Below are 18,045 nucleotides of genomic sequence, written 5' to 3' on the forward strand. Positions count from 1 at the left end.
TCAGGGCTGCCAAATGCATGAGAAAAGAAAACATTATTTGGTAAAAGCCCCAGCATCTTGATGACCCCCTCCAGGTATAGACTGGTGGCTTGGTTAAGTGATGAAGGTGTTTCAAGTGTTCAAGCCTCTTGGATGATGCTCAGCTGCAGAGTAAGGATGATTCTGCTCCCAAAGTGCATATTGTGTCCTCATCAGTGCTGCACTTGTAGGGCTCTGAGGAACAATTCCTTCTGCCTGAAACCAGGGGCTTTGTGGTGGGGGATAAGCCTGAGTTCCTACTGCTTTATATACCTCAAATCAGTGTGCACTGACCTACTGGGGGAAGGGGATGTGGGGTGGAGGGAAGAAAAAAGGATGTTTCCCAACCTAACCGCTCTTTATACTCCCCAGTACAGGTATAACAGAGGTGAGACAGAGGAGAATCAGGCCTTCAGAGAAGCCAAAGAGAAGAGAAAAATACAGCAATTGTTGTGCTACCCCAATGAAACAGACTGAATTCTCTGTCTCTTACCATTCATTATATCGAACACTAGACGATTCGATTGAATTTGAACTCCCCTCATGAAGCAAGGTTATTTGCTCTCCTGCTTGCAGTAACTCAGATCTGTCTATGTCCTATTTTTGGTAACTAAATTAATAGTATTGCTCATAACCAGATTATATGGCATTTATTCTGAAGAGTAAGAGACACTGATACAGCTAAAAATTCAATACAAACACCCTGTGGATGTAAGCCATGACATTTACATGCTAGATTAATAAGTACTAAGAGGAATTTCTGATGTAGGGCACATGACCCTCCCTGCATTTCAAAGGCAATTATTTTAATACCATGATTTCAAAGTGTGATGAGTCCTTGAAAATGCTTGCAGACAGACAGCTTTACCCAAAAAGCTCTCATGTCTTGAAAAAACAATTTCAGGTGAATCTCTGGTTTTCAGATAAGAGAACATCTGGGATTTTGTTTGTTTCAAATAAGCATGCATGCATGTGCTGGCAGGGAGATAAGCAGACCCGAGACAAACATCAATTTTATGCCATATGGATCTGAACCTCCCTTAAACAAGTTGAGATGGCTCAGGGATATTCAACACATAGCTCCTGCTTAGGCCCATCTCTCCTTTTAACCAGTATGACCCACACTGTCACTACTGCCATTGTCGCTGGTGAGACATGCCATCAGTGGAGCGAGCTCCTTCCCGAGGTCCTGTCTTACCTTATGTCCACTCTCACCACTCAGTTTTGCCATAAAGATAATCACTTGTCACAAAAACTCTTGCCATTTCCTAAAACAAACCCAAGTCCCAGAGTTACATTAGCGGAGAAATCCCACTCCAAGTAAAACTGTAAGAATGAATAGTCAAAAAGTTGAGCTATAAGGCAAGGCTTGCCTGTGAGGGTGTGGGGATATGGGCAGCTGGACAGACAAGTTTAACATAGAAGTTGCAATTTTAAGCTCTTAACAGTTACGAAATATCCTGTGTTCACTTATGTTATTTCAGACTAGAACTTCTTGGCTATGCAAGTAAAACAAGGACTGACAGTAATCAAGTTCACTGTGGGGAACCACACTGGCTCAGGTACCCACTGCCTTCCATTTCCCAATGACCACAATTTTATCCCTCCTTCAAGTCACCTTCTGGCTGCCATCTCCCACTGCTTCTTTCCTTCTGCTCAACCTGATGACCCCTCTCCCACTTTCCTTTTCCATGCTTTGTTCCTACTCCATTGCATGCCAATGATATTTGTGATTTGTAATCACAACCCATGATATCTGACAGCTTCTCCTTTCTCTTTACTGCTTAGAAACAGTTGGGAGGAAACATGAATGGAAAAAAAAAAAACAACACAAAAACAAACCACTCCTCAGTTCTCATGCTTGGCACAACTGCAAACTGCAGCCTCAAGCAGGAGACAGCAGGAAAAGTCCTCTTCAGCTCCTGCGTTGGATCTTGGAGTGATGGTGCCCCAAGGAGCAGCCGATGCAAAGGGCCATGTGAGCACTGAGCTCTCACGGCTCTGCTGAGCTGAAGGAAACAGTTCTCTTCTCACAGCTGAGAAATTACCTGGGTTTTGGTGAATTTACACTGCAGGGGAAAAAAGAGAAGGAAGAAGCATCTGGATAGTCAAGTAGCTCCCTCCCTCTTTTAATTTCAAATACCTAATCAACACTCAGAGATACTAAAGTATTGCCAAAAATTTCTTTGGTAAGGATTATCAGCAAGACCCAAGCAACTTGCCCTGAACATGTCAAAGAGTTAAAAAAAAAAAAAAAAGCTATCTCACGAACAAAACAGCTCTAGGCAAGCACACAGCTCCCCACATGCTGAGCTGCTGAAGCAACTGAAATCCAAGTCTAGGGAGAGAAGTTGTCAGATAACAAAGAGACGCCATGAAGACAACAAACACAAGCACACACACTGCAAGTGAAGAGTGAGTGAAAGCCTGCATACCAGCTGCTCTGCTGCAAAGTTCAGGTCCCAACCCAACCCTGAGGGCTCTCCAAGCCCAGCGAGGGAGAAACATCCAGATTCAGGATAAACCACATTCAGTTCCTCGAAAAGGTCAGCTGACAAGTAATCAGGAATTTGGGCATCATGTGAAACACCGGATGAAATGGGAGCCCTGTGAGCATGCCATGGCAATGGACAGCTCTGCTCAGTGCTGGAAGGGAGCATGTACAAGTGAGGTACCAGCAAGACATGAGTACAGGCCAGATCCAAAACTGTTACGTTCCCATGTGACCAGCCCCATGATGCCTTCAGGAGAGGTGCTGCAAGCACACTCCAACACAGATGTGATTGTAGAAGCTCAAAACAAGACTCCAACCTCTCTCCCAGCAAAGGGAAAGAAAAAAAAATACTGGCTGCAATACCTGGGTGCCGCTGTCTGTCATTGCAGATCTCATCTAAGGCATCAGGATATCTGTCCCGCTCATCCAAAACAGAAAACTAAATATATTCTTGGAGTTAAATCTTGAGCCCCTAAAAAGGCTTGGCAGTTTTGCATTCACAGATAGAGCACATGGCTGAAGACAGCTGCATTCCCCACCACCTTTACTAGCAGGGCATGCCCAGAATAAAGTTGCTTGAAATCAGTCATGCAAGACTTTAATCAGAAAGTTTATCAAACAAGACATCTGAAGCCAGTCTGAAGGTGGACAGGGAACATTGGAAACCTGTGGAGGAGCAGCCAAGAAATTTTCCAAAGAAAGATGAAATTCTTCACATGGTTTCCATTCCTCTGCACCAAGCTGCTTTTCAATAAGCCGATTATCTGTCCTCCCCAAAGGGGCTAAACTGTTCCACTGCTGACCAGAACTCCAAAGTACCTTTTCTAGATTTCATAAAAAAAATCAAAATTCAGGGAGGGGGAGGAGTTTTAACTGAATTTATCAATATTGTGACAATAACATGCAGGACTGCTCCATAACGTCCCAGATACCACCCTGAGCTAACAACTTTCACTTGAGCCCACAAGGGGAAAACAAAAATCCCAGCATGGCACGTGGCAGGCGAGGCAAGGATTATTTTCTGTACTCGCTGTGCAATAACACAACCCCCATCTACGATGCTTCACTTTTCCCATCCCAGCCTCCGCTGGCAAACAAGAGGAAAAAATACTTTCAACTACTACAGAAAAGGTTTCCACTGCTCCTGGGTTGAGGGGAACAGGAGGGCAGGAACAGAGAGAGATTGCCCAACCAGCAGTGAATGCCCTCTTCCCTCCGCACCAACCCCGGCAGTTCACACGCCACTTCAGCTTCATAAACTCCAGACATCTCCTTGCATACCTCCAACCACACGCTGCGATGCGACAGCCACATCAAACAACGTTTTTTATATTTTTATTTTAAAAAAAAGGAACAAAAAACTACCACCAACAACTGCTGCGCTTAACTAAGTAGTTAACAAGGTTAGGCAAGATGATTAAAGATAAACATCTCTCCCTTTCCTTTTGTTGTTGATGGGAATCAAACTTTTATTTCTCTTTTTTTTTTTTTTAATTTAAACAAGAAAGGTGTGGTGCTACTCTAGTACAAGTCAGGGAGCTGGGTACTCTGGTTGATTTTGTTTCTCCTCTCACAGCCTAAGGTCACTTGAATTCTTGCTCACATTCCCCATCCCTAAAATGGGGCAAATAATGATTATAAACTGCTACACAATGTTACAGAAATTACTTAATTCGTAACTGTATAGTTCTTTGAAGGCAGAAACAAAGTACCAAGTATTATTACCATGATGCAATGAGATATTTTCTCCCCCAAGGTACTGAAGGAAAGAAAAAAGCCATGCAAACAGCCAGCCGTATTCCTAACGAGATGCAATACTCAGAAAGTGGGACATCTTAAAACAGATTGGACAATCTTCTTTCAGCTCAGAAAGATTATTCTCAATACACAAACCTCACAGGATTATAAATTCACATAAAGAAACATCATTTGACCAAGTTTCTACAGACAAAATAAGCGTGCCCAAATAAACAGGGAAAATATACATTCTCAGTCTTGAAGAGAGCAAGAAGAATTTCTCAGAGAAGGAAGAAATAAAATTATATTTGAAAGCTTTGTGGGGGATGAATTTATATTTTCTGAATATAAAGCAATTGTCAGGACTGGGAAAGTCAAGTAAGTAAAAAGGAGCAGGTGGGGTGAGGCAGGGAAAGACCCTGTGCAACAGAGAGGTCACATGCAAGATAAACAGGGCAGTATGCTAACTATTTACGGATAAATACAACTCCCTTTCTCTCTGTAGAGATATTTACGTATATTAGAGAGCTGCCAGCAGTACTGTGAGTAAACATAACGTTAAGTTACTTTAACATTACCCAAACCACATCGCATAAAATGTCAGAGTAAAGGCACAAAAACACAAACTGCCTTCTGTAAGCAGCAATATTTCCTCCTGGAAGAAATGGATGGAAAAAAAAAGTAAAAGCCAGAAAAAAAAAACCTGCCTCCTTTACCCATCACCACATGCCAGGGGTGACACACTCCTTCCCCATTCCCTCCGGCCTGAGGTTCATTTTTCATATGAAGGGCTTATGAGGGCGGGGGCGTCATTCTCACAAGCAAAATGTTAACTCAAAAATAAATTAATAGATTCAGGGGCTTAACCCATACTGAACCTAGCAGCAAAAATATGGCCTTCCTTCATCAGCATCTCCACGTCCTTTCATGCCCTGGTACCGCTTGGATAACACACTGGGTTTGGGAAAGGGGCCACTTTTCCTACAAACGAGGGACTTTATCTTGCACTGCACCCTTTGGTATGCAGCTGTCTTGGGTAACGTGAAGGCAGCATCCCTGCCCTCCATGCCCTATGCCTGCCCCATTCCCTGGCCCCGATGGACCTCTGCACACTCCATCTCACTTTTGAACTTGTAGACAATATGCTGCCGCCCCAGGCAGACTGACTCAGAGCAGCCCCAGGAACTGGCAGAGCAAGGAGGTACCCAAAAACCTGCAGAGAATGCGCAAGGAAAGAGCAGCAGCCGCAGGGACTGTGATTTAGTCTGGCTACTTGGGAATAATATCTTCATGGCACCACACCAAAGCAGCTCTGCCCGCTAAGACTTATTGAAAAGCATTTATCTTTTCCAGATTATTTATACACGCTGCCATACTAAGGGCTACGTAAAGGCCATCAGTACCATGTTTAACATGAATGCATGCTTGGGAATAACAGGATGGGAATGTGTGACACTGAAACCTCACCCAAAACACATTGGTGCATGGATGAGCAGAGACATCAGGGGCTGAATGTGGGGCAGTGCAGTGGGAAACCCGTTGTTTACCTGCCCCGTTCGGAGCAGCAGGCAGCAGCCTGTAGCACAGCCTGCCATTCCTGCCAGTGCCAAGTCAGAAGGATTTTGGGATGTCGTATTAGGAGAGGCTTTTATTTACTTATTTGATGGTGAAAGCAAATAGCAGCAGGAGAAATCCGTTCCAGCTTTTCAGACAGACTGTTGAGAGAAATGGGTCTAGCTCAAGCAGAAAGCCTCCAAACAGCAGAAACACACCAGTACTCGAGCTGCAGGAATGTAGAAAGGAGGATCAAGAGCACCTGAGATGGATACAGACACACACCTCTTCCCAGAGCAACAGCACAAGTGACAGGTAGGATGAAAGATTTAAGTCCCAGTAATTCTGGCTACTCCTGGGGAAGGGAAATCGGCACAGCATCTGAAAAGTGAGGATGCAGAGATGTCCAACAAAGGCAAGACGTTCACATGGTGATGTCAGCAGACTGAAAATCTCCAAACACACATCCAGCAGAATGAGGCAGCCAGCCAATGTCAGGCTTTTAATGATGTTTTTACAGCCATGACCCATTCAAATCCAGCTGGAGCACCAGGCCAGCTGGAGTGCATTGCCAGCAACTCTGATAAGCAGCAATAAAATTAAAGAAATGTGACCAGGATAGTAGGACAATAGGTGATAACCGCTCCTGGAACCATCAAATCACTGATTAAACGCCTGGGAAATAAAAGCTTTTAGTGCTGGATTTTAGGGTTCCTGGAAACACGGTGCAATATCCACTTCTTTCCAGGTCTCATGCAAGGCTCCGGGCAGCTTGTGGACCCAAGAGAGAGCTCACATGCAGTGTGGGAAAGGTCAGAGACCCAGGAAGAGGGAAAATACCTCGAATGAGATGCCAGTCCCCACACACTGCAGGCAATTGAAGAGTAGCAAGCCAAGGTGAAGGATGCTATGTACTAGTGGACATTGGTCTTCGCAAGCAGATGTACAGGGTGTGAAACACAGCAACAGCACCAGTCAAAAGGAGAGGCCCAGCCACCAGCTGGGACCTCAGAGGCGGTGGTACACGGTGAGTGTAGCCCAGCCATGGAATGCACGGCTGAAGTGTGGATGCAGCAACTCAACCCAGCTCTCTCAGAGAAGAGCCAGCTGGAATTTAGGAGCCTCAAGCCCTTTATATTGCTAGATCGCACTGTAATATCCAAAACAAGGTAGATAAGGGATAACCATCCCCAAAACAAGACTGCCAGCTCTGACATGCACTAGGCTACTTGGATCAAATCAGTCTAGACTGAATGCAAAATGCCACACCTTGAAGTCTACTAAACCGGGCCATTTCCAAGAGCTAATGCAACAGATAGTCTATTCTGTCAAATGTGTTTCCACATAAACTTGCCACAGTAATCTGAAAGCCCTAGGCAGTTTCTCTGCACATTGCCATAGACCTGCCGAGTCAGATTAACTGCACATGCACAGCACAGCCATGTCACGCAGGCATGGCAAGCACAGCGGGCCCCCTACTGAAGCACTGGCACTGCTTGTTTAGCCCACTGTATGCAGCAAGAATGACTCCAGCGGTCATTTCAGTTTTATTTCTTGGATAACCAAAATATACTTTACTACCTTGCCATGGTCCACGCTAAAACTTGAAAGCCTTGAAATTTGTCTTTAAATTGTGGAAAGCTTCCCTGGACCTAAACAGCAGTTCAGACTGTGTAAGTGATGACTACCCTTTAAAAGATACCAAATAAATGAATATTTACACAAGCAGAAGTAGCATGACATTTATCTACAACTCCTGCTGGAAGCTGCAATGCAGCATAATATCATTTGAAATAAAAGCCTATAGGAGCTGTTGTGTAAGTTCTCAACAACAACAAAAAAACCCAGCAGATATGTAGATGTTAGAGACATCTATAGTGAGGAGTGAGCCATTAGGTTAGTCATCCAGGCAAGGCTACTCACCCAGGCGAGCAGACTTAATGTTGATCTCCCCTGTCACTCTAGAGCCAATAACACTGATCCATATAAACTTCTGACACTGAAAAGAGAAAAAGAATTTAATTAATTGCTACAAAGTCTAAGGAGACTTAACGGTGATATCTTACAAAAATTGATGATAAAGTGACATAGGACACAGGAAGCACAGTGGATGACATACATAACAGCATTTAAAAAAAAAAAAACAAAACAGTACCAAGAAATTAAAGGATGACAACTGATGTAAAAACAGGAAATGAGCTTGTTTATTCCTGGTAATACCCAGCAACATCCTCTCTCGGTTTTTGTACATTAAATGGTTGGTCTGTGCCTGCCCCCCCACCTCCCCAGCTGATCACACCTGTATAACACAAAGCAAAGGTGAATGACTACTTGAAAAGACTTTCTTCTCACTACTGCAACCTCTAAAAATCCCAAGCACCCCACAGAGTTGGATGTCCAGAGATCTGAGTGCGAAGAAAAGCCAGAGGAAGCCAGTGCAGCACAGAGTACCGAACCAACCCCACAGCTCCTTCCCACCACCACAAAGGATACACACGTCTAAAGCTATTTTGTGGGGGAAGCTTGACAAAATTGTTCTGGGAGAAGGTTCTACATAAATTTCAAATGTGAAATGCAAAGGGAAGTTTGTGAAATAAAACTCTAGACCAAAAACAAAATAGTTCCAAACCTAGGCAATTACATGAGCTCCCATTAAAAGAGACATAAAAATCTAACTCAAATATGAGTGCTCAGTGAAGTACTGATGGTAGAAGGACCAAAACAACCAGGAGCACTGCTATAAATGTACCATGCATCACTCAGAAGAAAAAAGTCAGTAATTCTTCTAGTTATGACTGGTGCATCCCACCTGGGACACTGCCCTGGCATGCTGAGATACTGCTCTCAGGACAGAAATCGTGCCAAGAGCAAGAATGGGTATTGCCAAGTTGGCAGAAGTTCAGGACAAGCAAGCAACATGATCAGAATGCAAACACTAAGCTCAAAAAAAAGAAAAAAGACTAAAAAGTCAGACTAAGTAGTTGACTTGGGGCAACAAAGACCAACTGTAAATATCCAGAAGGTGTGAACAAAACAGGGAGAATTCAGCCCAAATATGTATGGGAGATGGGCACAGAAAAGATGCAATTTCAGGTCTAAATACCAAGTTGTAGAATAAGCAGTCTCAGGGCACACGAATGACTGGGTGTTCATTGCTTCTTGGAGCAGTATTTTAAACTAGATCAGACAAAAGCACCAGGAACAAGATTTACACAGGACATAAAGGACAGGGATGTGTAAGTCTGTGCGAGCAGACCATCACAGGACCGGGGCCTCAGGCTACTGCAACAGAATAATTATATCCTGTGCAACACAGGAAAAAAAAAATCTGTCAGAGGGAAAGAGAGACAAAACCTGGTAGGCAGGGAAAGAAAAATATTTGAGGTTTCTATAAAGGGTACTGCAGTATGTCACGCACAAAACTACAAAGCCAGGGAAAAAAAGTTAATTAACAGTGTTATTGTAGGTCTGCCGAAAGTAATACCATGGGTTGAAATGGGAAACCTATCATTAGATGGAGCTTCTCCTCTCCATTCCAAATACTCAGCTCCAGCTAAGCCACACAAGGCTCACAAATGAATGGGATCTTCGAGATTCCTGGGCTGTGAGGACCCCAAAAGCAGCACTCGGGCAGACGGGAAAGATCCTGTCTTCTGCAGCGCAAAGGGCTTTTCAGCACAGGGCAGTCCTGGCTGCTTCTTGGCACGAAGCTGCCTGGCAGGGATTCGCAAGCCCCTCTTCGAGGCAGGGCAAGTCACACTGCCCTGAGCGCAGACCTCAGGTTGCTTCGCTCTTTCCCACCCGGAGCACCGGCAGTGCTCGCTTCAAGACTCGAGCAGCTAATCCCAAGTCTCCTTACCATGACTATTTTGGTAAATCAAAGATGTTCTTTGTTACTGTGGTTGGACAGAAAGTTTTAGTCATTTCCTTCTCAACCGAGTAAAGAGTTGCACAAACTCAGCCCACACCCCTAGCAAGCAGCACGGTCACTCACTACCTAATGAGAACAGGAAAACCTTGCATGCTTTTCTCACAAGTGGACTAACTACCTTATGCACCACATGGGGAGCTCCTAACAGAAGGATTCATCTGTCTTGAAGGCTACTAGGAAAACAGTCTATACAATCTACTTTTTTCCTTTCTTCCTTCCTTCCTCAAATTTCATTCAACCCCCTGCTTTTCCTGGCTGCAGAGGGCGCAGAGATCCAGGGGGCTTTACTTTGCAACCTGCATCACCATCCCGGGAAGGCTGTAGTCCAGGGACACTGAGTGAAAAACAGGACTTCTGGAAAAAGGGAGGAGTTTCTCTGGCTTGAATTATCACCCAAGAACCCCCAAGAAAAAATAGCTGCTCTGACATCACGTGCAATAAGCGCATGCATGACAGCCCAACCAGAGGGCACGCGGGCAGACTTGTCTGTGTGACAAGCTCTCCAGCCTCAACAGCAAGGCCTCAGCTCTCCACGGACACTGAGTTCAATGTAAGTTCAGTTTCAGTACCGAAGAACAACCTCCCAGAAAACCACATTCATAATCAAGAGGCAATTTTAAGGAATGATCATTTAATATCTGCAGGACCATGCAAAACAGGTGAAATAGAAGGTTTTCTTGCTTTCTTGCAGAGACCAATGTAAAAGACAATTGCCCTGGAGGAACCTTTCTAATATTACCAGGAAGCAACGGTATTGCAAGACAAATGTAAATAAAGGCAAAACATGAGAGGTGCAAGATCCAAATTTTTTTGTTCTTTTCAGACTGTAATCTCTTAATCAGGAAGAAAATATAAATCCTAATCCTACAGTCTCAAATGTTCAACAGCAATATTTTACCTTGCCAACCAAAGGTTTCCTGCATTAGCCGTCCATTTCTTTTTCAAATTAAGGAAGCAGAATTGCATGCAATTACATACTGGGTGGATTTAAAAGGGACACGATCCCATGTTTACTATCTGAAATATTTACATGTTGCACTGTATTTAGGGCCATGGCTTAACAGAAAAGCAGCAGCACTGTCTCTTTTTCTTTGTACCTACTAGAAGCTCTGCTTCAGGAATATTTTGGAAAAATGCAATCCAGCGTACTGCAAGCAAATAATCTGATTTACATATGTTCTTTACCAGATAAAAATAAAGATCAGCTTTGCCTAATCAGTTCTGATCAAGGAAAGAAGGACTTTGAGTTACAAGATCTGAAAGATCCCCTCCTTTCTACTAAAAATGCCTCTGTAACATGGGACCCAAGTAATCACAGCACAATTCAAATCACTCTTCCTTCCCACACACTCACTTTATGTCTGCGTGTTTGCGTTTAAATTAAAAAGCTGCTATGACATTCTTCCTATCTTTGTACATTTTAAAGAAAACCGGGTGACATCTTCTACAGGCAACAGAACTCAAAGCAGCTTGCATTTAAACATCTCCCACCACCCCCTCAGGCCCCAAAGCTCTTGATGAGCTAAGCTTCCTACACACACGTGCCTGAATTGAATAAAAGGGCCAGCCTTGCTCAAGCCAATAAGGCTTTGTGATTGCTGACCGCTTGGACCACTTACACCTTGAGGATGTGGTGAGGCTGATGCAGCAGGTTATTATCAAGGCTATGGACAGGGCTCTTTCAGCACCAACAAATCAGACAGAAGCCAGGGACCTGGGCAGAACAGGTGTGGCTGCTGAGGACAGCATCAGCCATGCAGCAAAGCTCAGCCTGCAGCAGGGGACAGTGTAAGACATGGTGGCCAAAGTTTCACAGACAAGGAGTGTTTCCTGAAATCCGTTGGGAATATTCAAACAAGCCTTTCTGCACTGTGATGGGAGAGAACACTGCCTGTAACATACTGAGCTCACAGCTTGAAGCAGCACGGTTGCTTCTCCAGGAAACATCTGACAACAGCCAATGCTTCCCCAGCTGTAAACAGCTCTGCACACATCCTGACCTCTTATCCCTCCAGAGGGGGTTGCGAAAGTTTCTGCTTTCTCAAAGTCATATTGCTTGGATCTCTCCGGAGAGCCAGCCCTTTCTGCACAAGCCTGCCAGGAGAAGAGGTACCAAGCAGAAGCCTCCTCTGCCAAGAAGCAGCCTCCTTGGTCCATCCTTTGTCTCCCCCCACACACACACCTTTGGGCAACAAAACTTGATCAAGTGTTTCTTCAAGTCTCCCAGGAGAGCCTGACCATCCAGCTGAGGCCGGGACATCTTTCTGAAAGCCTGGGGGCAGTTGCAGCAGCTTGGCCAAGCTGCAGCTTTACGTGGGCTTACGAAGCGGCCGGCAGAATGCTCCTGCACAGACACGGCTCCTGCTCGTCCAGACCTGCACGGGCATTTCTGCAAGCTGACTCTTCAGCTTCCAACAGATCTAAATACGTTAGGAGTTACTTCTGCAGAACTTTCAGCCTTTCCTATGGCAAATACCTAGCTTACAATGGTTGTTACATAGAGAGGTTGTAGAACAGCAACTTTTTTTTTTTAAGACTTACTCTGAGAAGATTCTTTCCTAAGAAGCATATTTGATCCTTTTGAACTCCACCTTTTCTCTGTGTCAACAGAACATTTGTCCTTTTTTTTTCCTGTCCCTTTTCTCTTTAAGGAATGGATCAAAACTACTACATACTTGACTCAAAAATTTATGAAGGAATATGAATAACATACATTTCTAAGGAAGTCACCAATGCAAGCTGATCACATCCAGTCGTCATTTTGCCTTGGAAAGGTGGGAGAGGGATCTGAAGTCAAGCAGCAAAGCAATGAAGAAACAGTAACAGTCCGAATGCTTTGGGGACCTACTATTTTCCATGGGAAAAAGTCCTTGATGCCTGTCTTTTACTTTGGTATGGTAACGGTACAAATTTTTGGAAAAGGCCTTTCAGCAAAGTCTAGTTTGAACCTGAATTACATTAATTGGGGCTAAAGCTTGGATAATTTTCCCCCATTCATATACATCACCTATCCACGCCAAATACCACCCATCAACACCCAATATCTCTCACATATAAATCACCCTCTCCCCAGATACATTTCCCAGCTGTTGCAGACCATGTAACAGATCTCTTACTAACAGGGGGACAGGCGAGCCACACTTACACAGAACATGTAAAAATGCAGATGTTCCAGCTCTCATCTTTATTTTTCGTTTCTGGAAGGCTGCACATCTTTTGATGCACACAAAAACACACAGCATCCACATTAACAAACCAATCTGATTTTGGTTATTACTGTACCCACAACTGAAACCCAAATAGTGCTTGTCCAGTCTGCAGGAACCAGCCTTGAGTTTAAAAACAAAGTTTTGATCCAAAACTGGAGGTTTGGCACATGTAGAAACCTAAAGTGAAAACTAAGGGACCCAAGCAAACTAACCACATCATTAACCCCGGCGACCCAAGCAGCTGCAACATCATACAGCAACATTTTCTACCACCCAATGGTAAATCTGAACAATGCACAAACACAAATGTCACTGAATCAACATACCAGCACTGGAGGATATGGATAACATCGCCAACTGCCACAGCAAATAAACAATTTCTGGGATCATTATAAATAATATTTATAATCTTGTGAGTCAGCGAAGAAGAATACCAGATAGGTCATTTAACAAAGCACTTGTAGGGAACAGTAGGAATAATGAAATTACAACTGCAGAAGGTGTAAACAGCGTCTTTCAAATCGCTAATTTATCTGCGTTTAAGTGGAACTAGACATGATCTATGCATGGAAGAATTTTAAGACTATGGCTAATTTTATATTAATCAGCAACTGAGTCAGTCTCCGACCAGAGCCCCACTCTGTGCAGTTTCTGTCAGCTAGCTCATGGCTTGATTTCTGCAAGCCAAAACAACGGGCTGTGGTCTATGAAAATAGACATCAACTGGTGGGAGATGTAGAAGTAACTGGAAGACATGGAAGATTATTTTATGAACTTAATTGAAGATCTCATGCCCACAGCACCCACATTATGGAAGCGGTGTGATAAGAAGCCTGTGCGACTAGATATGAGATAATTCAATCTCCTGAAAGACATTTTCCATAGCACAAACTCGATACCAACAAAAACTGCTCTTGTCAGTATTCTGCGTCTTTTGTAGTTCTGTCAAGCTTGCTGACAAGAAGGTGACCAAATCCATGGATTTTGCTAACCCCATGGAATGCTGGAGCACACCGGGCAGACAATGATCTCCAGATTTCTACCCTCACAGCAATGCCAACCACCAGCTGGCATCTCAAGCAGCCCTGGCACTGAAGGGCAATAGCCCACAGCAGCCTTCTTAGAGAGGATTGACTTTTTTAGGGTAAGATGATCACAACGGGATGTCACACTATCATCAATAAACTAACACAAAGAGATTATCGAAGGGTTTTCTCTCTCACAGGCACCAGTTTGGGTTTATTCTTCTCCACATGAAAAAAAAGCCAAGAAAACCCTCTGTGAGCCTCCTGGTTGGAGGTTTATGAGACAGCTTCAACCTTGGTACACTCCATCATGCAGAAAAGGTCCTTCAGTAACAATGTTGGTCATCTTAACCCGACTGGTGTTGCCACATACTGGTTTCCCTCTCAGCTCTACAAGAAATAAGCACAGAACATTCCTTTAGCAGAAAGGACTGGGCTTACACACAGGCCTTGCTGTAACATGTTCCAGGACGATGCCTGCCGTTCAGTTATCCTCAGCAGTTACAAGCACCCTTCACTTTGAAGTCTGGTCACAGCAATACTTTGCCATTCCTAAAAGGAACTTAAATAGCTCCAACAACACAAACTTATAAACCCCTGTTAATGAGGCACAGGCATCCAAACTCTACATTTCCAGAGCCGAGAAGTGAGGCAGAAGCTAGGCAAACAGCACAAAACAAAAGCACTTACCACGTAAAAAAGCAAAATACATCTTTTTTTTTTTAATATTAAGAAGAGGTAGCCAAAGGTTTGAGGAAAAAAAATCTAGAAATTAAGATCAGCTTAACCAGATGCTTTGCCAGCTTCACAAGCAAAAAGGTTTATACATTTATTTTGATATTTTTCCATACACACGTCAGTTGTTTCAGCCCTTTTAAGCTGGTTATGTGCTAATACACATGCACACAACAGGATTCAGATGATGTGTTTTTATATGCGCTGCAAACAATCCTGAAAATAACATTTCTACTAACCACGTTGTTCCACACAGTTTTAAAGCACATGACTGCAGCATGAACCCCTCACCATGTATTTCTGGCCTGGATTCTAAAGGAAATTCAATTTATGGAGTAGTGTTGTCTGTCAGTCCTCACCCTATTAAATTTTTGACTCGCTAGTCAATTTTGACCACACTTGGCAGAAGGGAGAGAGATGTGACTGGGTGCTGCATTCTTACATCTTCGGGAGACACTACTACGTATGTAGGTAAAGGAGACACATGCAAATCAGCCTCATGCGAGGCTAAAATCTGCTGCAGGAGCTCAACAATACCTGGCTTTATTTGGCCCAGTCCGTCAGCACAAGCACACGGGCTGGCCCCACACACAACGCATGGGTTGACTCCTGTCTGGCCACTATCAGAAACACTGGAGAGAAACCACAAACCGATGCAAAAGGGAGGGAAGAGATATGCTGGAGGTAAGGGGCAGGAAGGACAGTGAGAACAAATGGGTCTGAGGAGAAAGACCCCAGTCACGGTGGTACAAAAGGCCACAGAGAAGAAACAAAATTGTAAAGAACAAGGGTTCATCAGCTCTGTTGCCTGATGAATAGTGGTGGCAGCTGTTTGTCATCTCCACACCTACAAGTGCAAGGAGGCCCTTTCCCTGTCCTCCTTCCATTCCTCTCTGAGCTGTATTTCATCTTCAGATACCCACAGATAACACTGGATGCTCTTGGGTCCGCATGCCTGCAGGTGGTGGGCAGGACAGGAGCAGAACAGCAGGCAACTGATCTCACACCTGGAAAAGCACCGTGGCAGACGAGAAACTCCCCAACCCACGTGCCTCACAGCTGCAACAGAAAGCAAGACCCCTCTCCAGAGCCACTTTCTACTTTAACCCAATGAAAGGAGAAACGCACACCACGCTCCATGAAGCATGTGCTTCACTGGGAACAGAAGCAACCCAGAGGCACTTCTGAAAGAGGACCAGACAACTGAGATCACTTGCAACCTATGTGGGTTGATTTTGCCCAAGGAGCTCTCAGTATCATACAGCTATTTTGGGGGCAGAAGTATGATCAAATGATCCCTGGTGCAGAAGAAGGGAAGGCTCGGGGCCAGAAGCAAGCAGGGACTACCCTCAGAGGTGCCAAGCAGCTGGGATGGGCAAGGGTAGCACCCTGCAGAGCCAGGAGGGACATCCATCCCCAGGCAGGGCCGAGCAGCCCCTCAACATGTCCCACCACCACCCTGGCAAACCAGCCTGGCCCCAATTCCCCTCTGTGCCTGGCAGCTAGTGGATAGATGGCTAGAAGTTTTATCTGTGTTATTTCCTAACAAATGAATGTTTCTGTGCCTTGAAAGAAGAAGAACGCCAATATCTCTTCCCTACTCCCCCACAAGCCTTTCTGGTCTAGTTTGATTTTATTTAATAATCTTCTTCATAACCACCCTATTAGAGCACTTTAAGGAGTAAGCAAGGATGCTGCCACCAGCATTAAATACCCTTCCACTGACAATTACAGTGCATTATCCTCAGAGGAAAAACTTCATTAGCTATCAGTCTCTCTCCTTCCTTTAAGAGGTCAGTGTCCTGCAACAAGGAAACAACAGATTTTCTCCTAGGGAAAATACCAAGGAAGCAGTGACTGTACCAACCAGGGACAAAAATACCAAGGAAGCAGTGTCTGTACTGAACAGGGTGGGGGAAAAAAGAGTTTCACCATTTAATTTTCATGTCTGGAGGGAAGTAGCCTATGATTAGATCAGGAAGCACAAGAACATACTTTCAGGGGAAGATTTTTAAAACCCAAGCAATCACACTCAAGAAACAGATGGCTGTATATTCCGTTTTGAACAAGCACACGTTTCCAAGAAAAAAGATGCAAGCAGAGCAAAAGATTCGGGGGAAAAGCAACAAGATGAAAAATCATTTTCCCCTTCCAGACTATCACAACAAGTCCAGACTGACTATCAGACAGCTTAAAAAGTCACCAGCAGTGTCTCCCCCCAGCCCCCCATGGTATTAATATACAAACCATGCTCACAATTGCAGCCTGCTCGTCCAGGGGCATTTTATCCTGCACGTGCACCAGAGGAGCCCTGCGTGGCCACAAGCGCCCAAACAGCTCGGCCGCTGCAGCAAACACCCCAGGTGAAGAGCAACATATGTCCTTGAGGCAGCAGCACAGAGGGGACACCGGTCTGCAATCTGCGCCGTAATGTGTCAGTCTCTCTTCAACTGCAATAATCTGGCTCCTGTTATTAATAGCTGGACACTGGCATCAAAAGCTCAGGGTGCTGTGCCAAGCACTGCAGGGTGTCAGAGAGACCACAAGGTTTACGGCAAAAAGCTAAGAAATACTGTGGGGAGAACAAGATAGAGCTCAAGTAAAGGTATCCAGCAAGCACAATGAGCCCTAAATCACAATTAACCCCAGCGGACAAATGCATCGCAGTATAGCCTGAAGCAGAGCCGGGTGGGGACATCCGACCCCAGAAAGCAGCTGTCTTCATCCACAAGCCTTCAACTGAGCTTGGTCCTATTAGCTCTCCCACTCCACCCACACTGTTTTCACACCGATGGAAGAATAAGCAGCCCTGACCAATGCAGCAGCTAAGCATAAACAAGTTCAGCTAAAGCTAGGTTTGTATTTCATCTGAAGTACATGTAAATAAAGATTTCATATTTAGCTGTTTGGTTGGTTTTGTGGAAGGGGGGTTGTTTGTTTTTTAAAGGAAAGAGACAAACCACTTAGGAGCCAAAATGAAAGCTCAATGTGAAAGAACCACTCATGAGATGCTAGTGGCAAACAACTGCACTATTTAGTATGCGTTGTGCCATATCTTCATTTAGAAATCACCTAATAACCATCATTCCCATGGGGGACAGTTAATATTTGAAGCCATAGACATCCCACACAAGGATGTCTCTATAAAACATCCTATTATAAGGACGTTCCTAGAACATAGCAATTTAGCAAAACACAATTTTTAACTTCTGTGTAAAACTTTGGACATACCAAAAAGGCTTCAGTATCACTACACCTAATTATTTTCCACTGTGTAAAGTGGGGAAAGGACCATCTTCAGGAGGGTATTCAGGAAGGTGGTGGAGCACAGATAGCCCCCCC

At 44.4% G+C, this 18,045-nt stretch overlaps 1 protein-coding gene across 36 annotated transcripts in view; it reads right to left on the reverse strand.

The window, feature by feature from the left end:
- PPFIBP1 (PPFIA binding protein 1) overlaps positions 1 to 18,045 on the reverse strand; it is a 110,992-nt gene that overhangs the window by 72,807 nt on the left and 20,140 nt on the right. For 26 of the 36 annotated variants that reach the window (XM_083812793.1, XM_083812801.1, XM_083812803.1 and 23 more), the window contains one exon: positions 7,727 to 7,802. The exons of 6 other annotated variants lie outside the window; for them this stretch is intronic. The gene's annotated coding sequence lies outside the window, so the exon portion shown is untranslated. Of the gene's footprint in view, positions 1 to 6,088; positions 6,181 to 7,726; positions 7,803 to 18,045 lie in introns of those variants that run through there. 4 more of the 36 variants (XM_083812813.1, XM_083812809.1, XM_083812787.1 and 1 more) reach the window with 2 other exon arrangements.

Source organism: Anser anser, assembly GCF_964211835.1.
Source record: "Anser anser genome assembly, chromosome: 1".
In the NCBI taxonomy this organism is placed as follows: Eukaryota; Metazoa; Chordata; class Aves; order Anseriformes; family Anatidae; genus Anser; species Anser anser.